Source organism: Hoplias malabaricus, chromosome 17 (genome assembly GCF_029633855.1).
Source record: "Hoplias malabaricus isolate fHopMal1 chromosome 17, fHopMal1.hap1, whole genome shotgun sequence".
Classification (NCBI taxonomy): domain Eukaryota; kingdom Metazoa; phylum Chordata; class Actinopteri; order Characiformes; family Erythrinidae; genus Hoplias; species Hoplias malabaricus.
This window is the reverse complement of record NC_089816.1, coordinates 29211607-29225541: the sequence shown is the minus strand read 5'-3', so window position 1 is coordinate 29225541 and position 13935 is coordinate 29211607. Positions and strand designations below refer to the sequence as shown.

General features: G+C 37.7%; 1 pseudogene; it reads right to left on the bottom strand.

Moving 5' to 3' along the window:
- LOC136673503 (connector enhancer of kinase suppressor of ras 2-like) overlaps positions 1-13935 on the bottom strand; it is a 122061-nt pseudogene that overhangs the window by 71867 nt on the left and 36259 nt on the right.

Here is a 13935-nt window from a genome sequence, read left to right as displayed (position 1 = left end):
ATGGTTTTCTGATTGTATCAGACCAGCAACAGAAATGACCATACAATGGGGGAGGGGGGGTTTGCTACTTTCTGGATCTAGATTTGCCACAAGTACCTGATTGATCCTCAGATCAATGCTTACACATAGTGGAATTGCTGGTTATCATCACAAACATAAACAACTGGTAGTTACGATTTGGTTTATTGAAAATGTACCTCACTTGATGCCTTCACTTGATGCTAGTATTTTGAAAATGCAGAAAAAAGATGGCAAGCATTTAAAAATGTTGGTAAAAACTGGATCTGGCTGCTTTCTACAGGATTTGAGGGCATAGGAAACAGCTTTGCAGGTGCTTGCACTGTGGGGTTTTGCTTTATGTAAGATAGCACAAATTCCCCTGGTTTGCTGAGAGCTTTGATAACACATTCTGTGTCTAGCGTCTCCAAAAACCTTGGCACATGCTTGAGTGAGGGGAAAGGAACCACAGGTGAGGTGTAGACTCAGTTGTTGCCTTCTGATATAAAGCCACACATGAATTTCAAAATAGGCTTGTGAGCACATTTCTTGCTGACAAAGTCGATTTTATTTTTATTTTATTATAATTTGTAATTATATTCTATATATATAATACATTGTTCATGCAGTTAGTATTTGTGCATTTTACTGTACCCATGGTGTTTGATACTGTAAAATATGTCCTAAACTGAGATACGTTAAGGATTATTGCCACGCCTCAAGAAAAAGACCAAAAAACAGCATATAAATATTTTTGTATTTTTTTTATCACTTTTGACAATTTTATTTTATTTTAAAATTATACACTTACTGTTACTTTTTGTAAAACACTGTGTAGATATACAAATAAGCTGCTTACTTATTCAAGCCCAAAATATTACGTATAACTTTACTGAAGCATAGAAAGGAATACAGCCAGGTCCCAGAGAGACTGAAAAAATGCGCTCTACAGTTCAGAGGCCTTCATTTTTTTCAGTGAGTATTTGGTGACTGAAATGACTACCTATGAAAACTGCCCATGACATCCATAATCATGTCCTTTCAGAACTGATGTCTGCTGACATCCACATATATTTCTGGTCATCTGCTAAATCTTCTGCTACACTGCTCAATCACATTATAACACACATTTTGCGCAAGGTCACATGTCAGATGTCAGATATGTATTATACATTGGGGAATACCTCAAGGCCATGTAGACCTTCTCAGAAGACCATGTGAATGCTGTGAAAAAAAATTTTTTTTAAATTTTTGTAATAGAATCAGCATGCTAATAGCATAGAAACTCTTCATTTGTATAGTAGTAATATACTTACTGTTTTTATACTTAAATTCTGTACCTTTAAGGCAACATTCACAATTGTAATCAAAAACATTTCTTATCAATTTCAAAAGATGTTTCCTCATTATTTGCTAGCTCCCTAGTCTGGTTGCCTACTCAAAACAGGTCTTATATGTTTAAGAAGCCCCAGTATCTGTAAATGAAAAACAAGCTGTCTGGTAAGCTAGTCTCTCTCTCTCTCTCTCTCTCTCTCTCTCTCTCTCTCTCTCTCTCTCTCTCTCTCTCTCTCTCTCTGCTGATGGCAGTGTCATCTAAAGTATTTTTACGACAATGGAGACAACTCCAAACATTGAGAAGCCCAACCGAAATGAGGCTATTGTTCTATTCTTACTCCATAGGTGAGTAATATTGACTTATTTTTTCTGTTTCAGATCACTTAAGGTGGAAATGTCTCCAAATTCGTGAGATGGCTAACTGCATTACCAAATGTGCGACAAAACTAAACAACTCGACAAATGAGTTGCAAATGAGTTTCTGTGGCAATTTAAACAGTGAGTAAAAACATACAGACAACTTAGCCACATACAAACAACATTTGTTTTTTCCCTTCAAACACTGATCCACCTTAAAAGATACAGAGTTTTGAATGTAAACAAACAGAGAGAACGGTTTCCCCACAATTGTGGATGTTTGCTTAGAAGTTATTGTTGAAATTTTGGATAATCAAATAAATTCTTGAAAATACATATGACAAATTACCCAATCAAGATCTTTTTAATCTTGGTATTTACGTAGAAACTGCTTAACTCTCCCATAGGTTAGTACTTCAAATACTGAACTGGAGGTCTAACAAATCTTTCAGATGAACTACTAACATAATTGTGAAGACAAAGACGGCTCAACCATTGTGTACTGATTTCCCACCAAATAAAATCTATAAATAAAGCACGGAATGTATTATTTGAGGTTTTGTCCTGGCAGAGATGATATGCATACACATATTTCTTATTGTTTGCCAGTGCACTCATTATTTCTTTTAAACCTGTTGCAAAACCTAATGAGAGTTGATATTTAGCTGCAATACATTCCATCATTAGGGATATAGTGAGGAGCACATTACAACCATTGTGGTATATTAATGAATAGTCGTTTGTTTGAGATTCTAATTTAATATTCACAATAAATATTTCAGTATTCACTCAGCGCCAGTACAGTTGCACAAGCTATGAGCAAAACATTTTCCTAATGAGTATTACGGGGCAGTATACAGCAAAAAAGATGCTGCCTACTGAACAAAACAATAGAGATACAGTACTGCTGTTGGTGCACAGAGAGGAGAGAGAGTGAGAGCACTTTGATTCAGAGGCATAATTGGGTCGGGTTATATTAATTTATTTATTCCCCTCCTGTATCTAACTGGATTTGCAGTCCAAGCAAGTGCATGTGTTTATTCAGCTGTTTGTAGTGTCCAGTGTGTGTTATTTATTTATTTTTCACTGAATTTTTATTCCGTTTAACATAGCTGAAGGACAAGTACAAAGTGTGCACAAAATGGCCTTAGTTCACCATTTGCATTGAGTCTTTTATAGTCTTTTACCTCTCTGAAAGAACTGGTTATTATAAGAATCACATATCACATTAGCCACCTCAGAGGGCTAAGAGGGGATGTTGAATTTTACTGGACTCGCTGAGAGTCACTATGGGTTGGTCAATTTTGTCACACACAAACGTAAGTTAGCAATAGATGATAAAGCATAGTTTAACATTATCTTGTTCTTTAGAGACATCTGTGTGAAGTATGAAATCTGGATGAGTGGGAATGTTTATTCGAGTGGTATATTGCTTGATGTGGTCAAAGAGAATGTTGAGTAAGCATGTTTACTACGATGATGGAAGCTTTGTCTTCTGTTTGTTGTAGTGGTAAAAGATGTCAAAGGTTAGGAGTGGTTTAGGTATAGAACATCAGCATTTAGATACTGTAAAGACTGGAATATATACATGTGTGTGTCTGTGTTAATTTCATTGATGGACTGTGGGAGGAAACCGGAGCACCCGGAGGAAACCCACGCGGACACAGGGAGAACACACCACCTCCTCACAGATAGTCACCCAGAGTGGGAATTGAACCCACAACCTCCAGGTCCCTGGAGCTGTGTGACACTACCTGCTGCGCCACCGTGCCGCCCTAATTCCATTAATGACAGCTATAATTAAACATACTTGTTGATGAATTATTTATTACAATGAAAATTAGACGTGTTTTGTACTTTTTGTCAAAGAGAAATTAACAATAATTTAAAAAACACTTTATTCTCAATTTTAAAACAGAAAATAGCAAGGAAGTTTTTAAAAATGGCAAAATTCTTCCTGTTGTCAGGGTAACAAAAGCGGCGAGGTCAAAAAGTGAAGAGAGGTTGACTCCCAGAGATTTTCTTCTTTGAGCATCGCTGAGTGTCGCTGGTTTAATATTTTGGCCAATGATTCATAGAGTTGAAAGTCTTGGAAGCAACTTAGTCTCAGTTTGCAAGCACCTTCTCCAGCACGTTCAACTTAAAATGTTAATGTTAAATGTGCAAAATGTTTTTGCAAATAATAGACATATTACTTGCATTGTTTTAGATGTTAATGGGGTTTGGGATATTACATTTTTTAAGATGTTTTATGGAAATGATAAATAATACCTGTAAAATAGTGTGTGTGTGTGGTGTGTGTATGAGAGAGAATTTCTCCATTTAATACTTTATTCAGGGTCTATGCATTCACAATATGCAAAACCAAGAGCATATGCTGACTACCAGGACAGTGAGGAAGCCTACACTTATGAGTACATCACTATAAAACTAATCAATAATTAGCACAACACTGCTTAGAGAAATGCCATTAGCCTTTTCAAGAGCTTCTCTGATCCCTGAGATTCTCCATCATCTGGGCACAGTTCACTGTGTTACCATGGTAACCATGCACCCGTTATGGACATTAAAGTCTTTTATAATGTCATATTTTCCCACAACCTCATTCAAAAACCCATTTCATTCTTGACATACCAAAACCTTGTGTCTCTGTAAATGTACTGTGTGAATCGAAAACATTCATAAAGGAATTCCTTTCTCAAATTGATCTCTCTGTGCCACAATCTGTAGAATAGGGTGGATTAACATGGACAGTAATTTAAGTGTTTCCCTATACTTCAAAGGGCTGACTTCACAGGAATATTTCTGCATGATTAATCCTGTTTTTATAACAGGGATGAGTTTATCATGAAATGATGCACTGCCAGAATTGACCAGAGTTATTTCACATTTGAAGCATAATAGTCAAGTAATTACTTTGGTGGGAATATAGCCTTAGCTCTGATTAGAAAATTAGAGCAGTGTGGGGATACCCTTGAGGTTTTAAACCCCATTCTTCTACATGTAGTCCAAGTGCTACAAAGGCAAACACAAGGCACATACACAGAGATGGCCCAAAAACTACTCTAATTACTGGCCTGTAAAAATGATTGAAATGTGTTGAAGATAAAATATCCCCTTTCACTTGAGTCTCAATATTATGGCGCCCAACGTGGGGCCATCGTTTTGTGAATGAAATGACGGGATCCTTTGGTCATGACAATACTCCCTAAAATGTGAGTGTAGCCACAGCTTTAACTGCTGCTAACACATGGACAGCTCAGTGTGCTCAGAGGACAACACTAAGTGCTGAAATATAATATGATAGCTAAGAGACACTTGCACTGGCTGTTGTTCTGCTGTAAGATTGAGGAGAGGGTGAGATAGCCAGAGTGAGTGAGCACTGTACCTGGTTAGTTTTGATGTGATAGTGAGGATTTATTGTTAAAAGGCTCACAACTGCTTGTGTTTTGATAGGGATTACTGCTACATTTAGAGTGGTTCACCTTGCACAATATAGCAGGGAAAGAAGAGAGGCTAAGCTGGCATAAATATATAAAAAAAATATATATATATATATAATTAAAATAAAGACCACACTTTTTTCTGTGCAGTCATAAATAGACTGGGCATTTGTTTTGGACCCTGTGTGCATCTAGAAGAATCCTATATATCTAGTCCACATTTTCTCTGTGTGTGTGTGTGTGTGTGTGTGTGTGTGTGTGTGGGCCCAAACATTGCATGTGTGCATTCATTCTGGTAACGAGTCGGATGGGTTCAGGAGTTTTTTGAGTGGTTTGAGTGGAGCGTGATGTACAGAGCGGCTGCTAATCCACCAGCCGTGTGTGAAGCTGAGATAACGGGTATTTTCTCCATCACCACTGCTGCGCTCTCACTCACACACGCACACAGTCCAGAGAAGAGAGTCAGCAGCTGCCCCCTGACTAATGCAAGGCACTTCCAGCAAGGAGGCGCTACCATAGCAATTCCCCGGGCCAGCCGCAGCCTCCAGGGTCCGTGTGTGTAGGGCAGGGAGCTGAAAGCACTCTTTAATGTGCCCTAATGCTCTAATCCCTCAGCATGGCCGCCATGGCCCCTTTTTTTGGCTGTTTTTTTCAAGGGTGGGCCAGACACTGCCAGGTTTCTGGGGATTATTTCCAACAGGAATTAAAAAGGCATGATCATGTTTATTTAAATACATATATCTGAACTCACTTTTGTTTACTTGCATTTGTTTACAAGCTTTTGAATAAGAATTACATATTAATTATATTTCTGTGAATTAGTGTTTAAAAAAAACATTTTTATATATAAATATGTGTGGCACGGTGGTGCAGCAGGTTCTCCCTGTGTCCGTGTGTGTTTCTTCCAAGTTTCCACCTTGTGGCCAGGGATTCCAGGTAGGCCCGGACCCACCGCGACACTGAACTGGATAAGTAGTTACAGTGCAAACACAAATGAGGGCATGCACAAAGTGCAAAAGTCAGAGGCCACTCTTCATTTACTTTTAAGTAAAAAAAAAATAAGCTCATCAAACAAAATAATGTTTGTAATATACTGACAGCTTGTTCCTTTCATTGGCCATTTTTAAAAAATATATATATATATATATATATATATATATATATATATTTGCCTATTTCTGGCCTCTTGGCTTCTAAGCATTCTTTCAGACCCATACTCTTAAGCTACCTTCCCACAAATTGATTTTTTTTTCAGATCTGAACTGAGAGACTGATTACGTACTTAATTAATGCACTAAATGTGTGTTTCGACTGCAAATTAAGTCTTAGAAATTGGTTCAGTTTTGGATGCAGTTTTGTACACTTCATTTTAAATAACATAATTGAAAATATGTCAAATATTCTAATAGATATAGTCAGAGTAAAATGTCTCATTGTTTCTATGATTGTTCAGCATGGGGTAGCCAAAGGCTCAAACTTCTATGATGTTGCTATTAGTTCAATGCTTATTTGAAAGCCAATGGCCCTGTGAAATTGTGACTGGAAGATTAATGAAGAAAACAATTAAATAACCATTAGCAAAATGTAAGATGTAATACGTTAAGTTTGGGATAGTATTCCACTGTGTGCACATTTCTACACACATTTTCACTCTTTACCAACTTTGAGTTAAGTATTTTCATTTATTAATTTGCACAGTACTGCTAAACATTCATAGACAAAGAGTCATCTGAAAGGTACTGATGTGCCATAACTCCTGAGTTCCAATGTTCCTCAGTTCAATGATGGAGGGCTAGCCTGTCCTTGGCATTAGGCATATGGATCTTACATTAAAGTGTGGCTACTCCAGAGTGTCCCAATCTACTGCCAGTTCTTTTAATTGGAAATAAAGAGTTCTGTGTGCACAGGTGTAGACATTTACTGCATACATGTGTTGATATATTGCATTTTCATTGAATTTATAAGAAATTTATAAGAAATTTCTAACCAAAGCATTCTCAAAAACGTAATAATTCCCAGCCCACCAATGAAAAGTCATGTGCTATATTTTACATTACATCAAAGCCCATGTCTTTCCAAACTGAATAGCTGCATCTGGGTCTAGCTCTCTCTCTTACTCTCTCTGCCTCTCTCTCTGCACCTGGCTTCAGCGCAGTCATTACTCATGTTTGCCAGGCTGCCAAAGTGACGTAATGCCAGTGATCAGGCAACCCATGGATTTTCCACAAGGTCCAATGCAGGGAGATTAGTTAACTTAACTTGAGAATGAGGGAGTTGACAAAAGACAGTTAGGGGGGACCCTTTCTAAGTAGACAAACTGACAAACTAGGCTACAGGCAGAAACTGTAAACACTGGGTCTTATGAAGATAAAGCTAACGCACTGATGCAGTCATAGTGTGTTCAGCAGTGTATTATTATAAGGTAAATGAAAAGCTGTATTTGAATGAGAGGGCTATATTCACAGATTGTGCTGTAAGCAAAGTGAGCAGCATCAGCAGCTGGAAAAAAAACATCTCTAATAGAAATCAATATATTTATGACATCATTTCATTTACCAAATCACCTATGACCAGGACTGACTAAACTCATGATGTTCATGCATGTCTAACTATGATGAAAACAAAACAAACAAAGGCCAAAACTTGAAGAAAGGCTAAATATAAATATGCCTCAAAACATGTTAAAACGTAATTTAAATTTAACCCTTTAATTCATGAAAACATCCATAGTCGTTTATCATATATGAAATACATTTAAACACTTTTAAGAAAACAAATTAATAATATAATTGATATCTCTCATGAGACAAATCAAAAATAAGATCTTAGCAAAATAAATTACATTTAGAATGTGTGTGTGCCCTCTTTCAGGATGCAATTCAGTGCATCCAAACAAAGGGATCGTTGTGCTTCTTTTATACAGTGATCACAGAAGGCAATGTCCAATTCCACACACTAATCCATTTTAATAGGCTTGTTATTAGTTAAGGGGATATGTCCAAAAACTATAATACACTAGATATGATAGGGTTAACTGTACTAAATAACGCTTGTCTCAAGCAGCACTGATGAAAACACCACTTTGTGATGTCCGATATTTTCCCACCGAAGGAGCCATCAAAGGATGGCTGCTTCTCAGATATAGCGCTCCAAAGCAACCTTGCCAAGCTCATTAACCACACTGAAGTAATTTACAGAGGAAGAAAAAATAAGTGGTTGGAGACAAAAAGGAGCCTCACTCCTATCTTGACTATAGAGCTCTTGTGACTGTTGCCAAGAAGAGCAGGAACGAGAATGGGAAAAAGAGGGAGAGTGTGTTCAGTGTCCTTGATAGCAAGCAGCTGCATCCCCAATGACAACAACCCTGATCATGAATCATAGGCTGGCCCCTCCTCTCACACTACTTGCCTAAGTCCCAGCATCCACAGCAGCATCTAGAATCAGTTAATCTCAGCAGCAATTAAAACTTTCTTCTTGCTTTCTAAAACACGTTAGCATTGTCATCATCAACATCAGCTGTCACTGATCCTATCTTGAACCATATATTGTAAAGAATTCCTGTCATATGTCACCCACATACCCATACCCATACACACATTTGCCCAGCCAGTCCACCTACAAACGTGTATTTTTGGATTCTGAGAGGAAAACCCATATTTATCTGTGAGGAATAATCCCACAACCCAAGACCCAGGAGCCAGTGCTTAAAATATTATACAAAGAAAATACAGAATTGTCAGCTTAAGTTAATATTAGCATATAACTTATTACCAAAAAAAATCATGGCATATTAAGTGATGAACTTTTCTACGTTTAGTTATATCTTATATCAAGCTGTAATTGATGCCAAAACATTCACATATGTGAAGAAGCTGTTTTCTTTATTAGAATCCAGTTAACAACACAGTAACTGTAATCTGACCATGATTTGCCATTTAATGTTATTACCACACAATTAGTGGTGTATGTACTGTACCTTTCCCACATGGACTTTAATACAAACTCTACGTATGGAACTGATACCTAAAAATGATTTTTCTATAATTGTAATTCAAAATTCAAATGTTCTGCTGTGTTTTTGTCATTTTATGGTAACTGCTGAGTAATATGTCAATTTTCATTTGATTCACCAAAAGTGTGCTAAGAAATATGTAGCTTGAAAGTAGCAAGTGAGTAGAATTCCATTTAGGAAGAATCACTGCAAAAGCATGTGGGTCTATTTATTCTATTCTGGGGGATAATATTTTATCCAGAAGTATGTGTGAGCTTTGGGTTAGATGATTTAAAAATGGTGATTTTGATGTTGACTATTGTAATTTTAATACTAGTCAACGATCACTTTAAAATGAAATGAGTTTTGTGTGATGGTGTGGGGCGGCATTTCCCTCACTGGAAAAATTTATGAAAAACCAGCATGAGGTGGAGGAATTAATTTTTATTTACGATTAAACATTGCACACATATGACTGCACCTCCTAATAATAATACTAATAATACATTTTGTTGAGTGATACATTGGTTGAGTTGCATCTTTTCACAATTATTTTTTCTGTTAATGAATTGAATCAGAATATAATCAAACACACTCTCACATTGGATCAGATGGGTCTTCACTTACCCATCTTTCTGTAAAAACTTGGCAATGGAAATTTGATTTGAGAAGTACTCATAAGGCCAGTAAAATATTACTTTCTGCATCCCTGGCCATGTCATTGAGAATTAGCCCCTTCTTTGCTCTCATACTAGCGTTTATGGCATTTTATTCTGTGGCCCAGGAGGGTCAGTCCCAAAGGAATGGACTTCTTGTCACAGCCACGGTGAGCCACTGGGAGGCTGACATCTGCCCTGATTCACATTAGCAACAGCTAGCGGCTAGTGTGCAGCAAGATGTCTCTATTATCCTCCCTTCTTTACTTTAACATGATTCATAAGCTGGTTGCGGCTTGTTAGCTATGGATAGTTTTTACACTTCTTCTTTTTACTGTTTATAAATTGCAAACCTAGGTCAGCTATACTGCCTGCTAACTGATGTGCTATGCTAGTGTGTTGACCTTTGCAGCAGTGAAGAATGCACTAATCAGACACAACAAAACCAAACTTTAATCCAAATCTCTGGGGGATGCAGTTTGTCACCCAGTGGGCTAATTTACACTAGAATTTTAAGCTTTATGTACATATTTTGTTTGGTTCTGAGAATATCCTTTCCCGTTATTAATCTCTGTGCAAATATTTTTTGTAGTTCAATGTGAGACAGTGTAGTAAACAAAGAATGCTAATTAGTACTAATTGTAAAAGCTACTGGCAAGCATATAATCTTTTATTAATTATTACCTTAGTTTGAGCAGTGTAGCTCTGTTTAAAATTCAAACAGTGTGGTCCTCAGAATGTCTAAGTGTTGGGCCCATCTTTAGGAAATGACATGTTTGCTCCCTGTTGATGCCAGCCATCTAATGCAGGTAGTGCAAGAGGCTATAATTTTTCTCGGTCTCAGGGTAGACAGGATGGCACTCTCCCAACATCACTTAGCAAGATGCCAGCCAATTTAGTAGTTATCATCACATATTCACAGCATTGTGGCACTGATATTGGGGAGTGGGAGGACTTGACAAATTTAAGACTAAAATTAGCAAGAACATAAAAAGTCAAGCATTAGAAATTGAGAGTTGAAATGGCTTACCAGTGCACACAGCAGATCCACAGCCTCGAGTATGAGTTCTTGGTGACCAATGCGTGTGACTCCAAGTTCCTCCAACTCCTGATGTGTAATGTGGAGGAGTTGTTCACCTGTTATCTTCTCCCTCTCAAAGTTCTTGATATACTGCTGCAGACAGTCATCCAAGCCTGGAGAACACATCACATGCAGGACTTTCAGAGTTGCCCAAATTTGCACATTTTATTGCTAGATATGTTGCTTTGCTTTATTAAAAAAATTATAAAGTCCTCTCATAACATTGTATTGTATGCAGAGACAATTGGAAACACAGAGTCGTATTTTTAAGGTACTTAAACACATGGCATCATATTGATCCTACACTCTCAGAAAAAATAAGGTATGTATAGGTACATTATTGATCACTGAAGGTACACACAGTGTAAATGTACCTTTAAAAAGTATAATAGTGGTTTTAGAATCCAGTTGTGTTCCCTAAAGGTACATTACACCTCTTCTATCGAAGGAGGGGTGAATATTTTTCATTATAGAACTCTGTAAAATAAAACCAACATAATATAAGTGCTGGAGATGAAATGGGGTGTATGAAATCAATATAATTTTAAAATCTACGCGTATAATTGAATAAGGTACAATTACGTTAGATATACTTTTACTGACTTTTGTCAGTCTATAATTTCATACATTTGCTAGCTTTTAACCCATCCATAAATGCAAATGGACCATCCCAGAACGAGCAAAGACCTTTTTTGGGTGGGGAACTTCTCTAAGCACAACATGTAGCAGGTTAGTTGGTGTTGGAATAAATGTAGCAGGACAGTAGGCACATAGTATGTCAGTGTATCTGTCACTTACACTGTAATATAACATTAGTATTGCACAAATGACATTGTAAAGGTCCATTATGTCCCCCACAATACAAAAATTTTTGTTGTAATCTCAAAGATACAACAGTGGTCATATCCTTTTGTATGTAATTAACATTGTCTTAGGGAACAATGAACAATAAGTAGCACTGAAAATATTTATATGATGTAACATTTCATGTTATAGTTATCATGCATCAAAGTTTGAATTGAGGGCGGCACGGTGGTGCAGTAGGTAGTGTTGCAGTCACACAGCTCCAGGAACCTGCAGGTTGGGGGTTTGAGTCCCACTCTGGGTGACTCTGGGTGACTCTTTGTGAGGAGATTTGTGTGTTCTCCCTGTGTCGGCGTGGGTTTCCTCCCACGCTCCAAAAACACAAATTGGTAGGTGGATTGAAGACTCAAAAGTGTCCGTAGGTGTGAGTGTGTGTGTGTGTGTGTTGCCCTGTGAAGGACTGGCACCCCCTCCAGGGTGTGTTCCTGTCCAGTGATTCGAGGTAGGTTCTGGACCCCCCGCGACCCTGAACTTGATAAGCGATTACACATAATGAATGAAAAAAATAGGTTTGAATTGAACTAACAAGATAGGAGTATAAAAAAACATGTCATTAATATACCTAGCAGATCTGTCTGATAACAATATAACAGTAATAATACAGTTGGGGCCACTGGGGCATTCAGTCTAAATCCCCTGGAATGGATTTTAAACTTAACAAATAAAAAGTAACTAAAAGTACATGAAACATACTGTTAATATTCATTCATTCATTATCTGTAAGCGCTTATCCAGTTCAGGGTCGCGGTGGGTCCAGCGCCTACCTGGAATCATTGGGCGCAAGGTGGGAATACACCCTGGAGGGGGCGCCAGTCCTTCACAGGGCAACACAGACACACACACATTCACTCACACACTCACACCTACGGACACTTTTGAGTCACCAATCCACCTACCAACGTGTGTTTTTGGACTGTGGGAGGAAACCGGAGCACCCGGAGGAAACCCACACAGACACAGAGAAAACACACCAACTCCTCACAGAGAGTCACCCGGAGTGGGAATTGAACCCACAACCTCCAGGTCCCTGGAGCTGTGTGACTGCAACACTACCTGCCGCCCGTGCCGCCCACTGTTAATATTATTTATTAATTTTATTTTTACTCAAATGACAAGCATTTGTAAATAGTTATGATTTAGTCGTCCTAAACCTCTATGATTATTACTACTACTACTACTACTACTACTACCACCACTTCTATCTTTATACTAGACTCCAATAGTGGTAATTTTCTCACAAGAACAAGTGGATAAAACAGTACACAGGTGCTAGTAAATGTAAACAGTAGCTAAACTAATTCATTTTTTCCCCTCACAAATCCCCCAGCAGCTTTTCCTCCCACAACACTCTTAAGATTAGCAGCACCTAGAGGTGCCGCATCAAAGACTTGTCAGTAAATTTGTCTTCCTTTTTTTTCATGATTTTCACTTTATTCTGCATACAGAAAAGACCATGGCTGGAAATAGCATAGGTGCAAGAAGAAAGGCTGTCTGGCTTCTTTGAATGGTTGTGGATTTCTCAGTGTTTTGGCCAGGTATAGATCCTCATACAGGCCTATAGAATGTTTATTGGGCTTTATTGGACCAGCTGAAGCTCCAGCATGAGGCAGCCTGCTTAATAAGAACAGATTGTATGGTCAGGGAAGTTCTTGTGTTGAGAGCCCTGTAGGTAAATTCTTAGTTTGTGTATAAAGCAACGAACATCAGGCAAAACTGGTTGAAGCTTTCAATGCAATACATTATTTATTTTTAAGCTCAATTTAAAGATCCCAATACTTAAAACATATTTTAATGTTTAACTACTTCTAAATATAAACCCTGGTAATATACTGAATAAATTATGTTTCTCAACACACACACACACACACACACACACACAATGCATTGGCCATCATGTGTCAGCTCAGTTCTCAGCAATCATGTTCAGTGTTATGAAATAAATGTGTAAGATGACATACTTTTGTTATCATATGTATCATATTTGTGCAGTTAGTTAGTTTGCTAAAATAAGTATAAGAACAAGAAGCCAGACAGTGTTAAAGGTGAGCCTGTAGCATATAGGCTAACATTTAAGATTGTAGGAATGGTGCAGTATGCACACAGCTTTGGTTGCCTTGTTAATGGACAATTGTTTCTCTTTACATTTTGCAGAAATGTGTAATATTAATACATTGGCAAAGACTATGCTCCATTTCATCTGCTCTGTTTGCT